Consider the following 1,838-nt stretch of genomic DNA (forward strand, 5'->3'; position numbering starts at 1 on the left):
GGGGGGGGGGCAGTCGCCGATGAGGGTGACAACCCTATCGTGCCAGTTCGTCCTCTCCACTCGTCCTGTGAGAGCACGACCCTCGAGCGGTAGGGCTGTAATCATTCCCCAATCCTGGAGGGTCACGGTTATCTCTGTCGGTGTCAAAACCGGCGGATCTCGGGTAGGGGGTCCCGAACTGTGCATCTAAGGTCGATGGTAACAGGAGACGGGGGACACAATGTTTACCCAGGTTCGGGCCCTCTCCATGGAGGTAATACCCTACTTCCTGCTTGATTGATCTTGATGCATATGAGTATTACAAGAGTTGATCTACCATGAGATCGTAATGGCTAAAACCCTAGAAGTCTAGCCTGTATGACTATATCTTTCTGGACTAAGCCCTCCAGTTTATATAGACACCGGAGGTATCTAGGGTTACATAAGGTCGGTTATAGAGAAAAGAATCTTCATATTTAGCCGCCTAGCTTGCCTTCCACGCTAAGGAGAATCCCATATGGACACGGGTAGAGTCTTCGGTCTTTGCATCTTCACAGCCCATCAGTCCGGCCCATGGCTAACAGGCCGGACGCCCGAGGACCCCTTAGTCCAGGACTCCCTCAATCTTCCCACATGGAAGATGGAAGCTGTGCATCTCTGGCCGCCACCGGTCGATTAAAGCCGTGAGAGCTGAGTGGACGAGCGTCGGCGGCTTACGCTTGAACTGTAGGACGAAACCCAATAGTCGGGCTCTCCAGAAGAACGGTGCATACCGCTCGTCGTACTCCATCTTAACCGTCGTCTTGTGAGCCCTCATCCGCAGTGGCGTGCGACATCTGTGAAAATCAATAACCAAAGCATGATTAGCATGGACATAATAGTTAGCAACTTGTTTTCATCAATTCGAAAGATTTGTTTAAGAATGGTAATTACCACTCCATTCTCAATGAAACGGGCACGGTGACCCTTGTCGAACTTAGTGTCAAGCATGGTGTACTTAATACTGATGTCGTCCGCAAGAGGTGGCCTCCTAAAAAAATTGCATAAACATAAGCGTAAGCATATCAAAAGAATTTTTAACATGAACTAGGAAACATATAGATGCATCACAAAGGTTCATCAAGGTTCAAATGTGTAACACCCCGATGTAACTTTCCATATTTGTAACTCCAACTCTTGCCATTTTCGGCTATGTGTTATGATATTCCCTCCGTGGTCGGGTTTTGTTTTTTTCGTTTTGCATTTTGTTCATGTCATGCATTTCATATCATGTCATCATGTGCATCTCATTTGCATACGTGTTCGTCTCATGCGTCCGAGCATTTTCCCCGTTGTCCGTTTTGGATTCCGACACTCCTACGTGCACCGGCGCACCCCTCTTGTTTCTTTTCGTGAGCGGGTGTTAAATGTTCTCGGAATGGACCGAGGTTTGCCAAGTGGCCTTGGTACACCACCGGTAGACCACCTGTCAAGTTTCGTTCCATTTGGAGGTCGTTTGATGCTCCAACGGTTAACCGGGTAACCGCAAAGTCCTTTTATGTGTTGCAGCAAAACCCCCCTCCAAACAGCCCAAAACCCACCTAAGTCACCTCCATGCTCTCGGTCGTTCAATCACGATCGTGTGGGCGAAAACCGTGCTCCATTTGGAGTCTCCTAGCTCCCTCTACCTATAAAAACACCTCCCCCTCTGAAATCCGGGTCGAAACCCTAGCAAAATCGCCCTCCGCCACCACCGGACGCGTCCACCGCCGCCGGACGCTTCAGCCGCCGCCGCCGTGTCCAATTGCCGCTTGCCACGTGGCAAGCCGGCGCCGCCGCGGCCCGCGCGGGGCCCTCCCAAGCCCGCGTCCCCGCCGCCA

This window comes from Triticum aestivum, chromosome 3D (assembly GCF_018294505.1).
Source record: "Triticum aestivum cultivar Chinese Spring chromosome 3D, IWGSC CS RefSeq v2.1, whole genome shotgun sequence".
In the NCBI taxonomy this organism is placed as follows: domain Eukaryota; kingdom Viridiplantae; phylum Streptophyta; class Magnoliopsida; order Poales; family Poaceae; genus Triticum; species Triticum aestivum.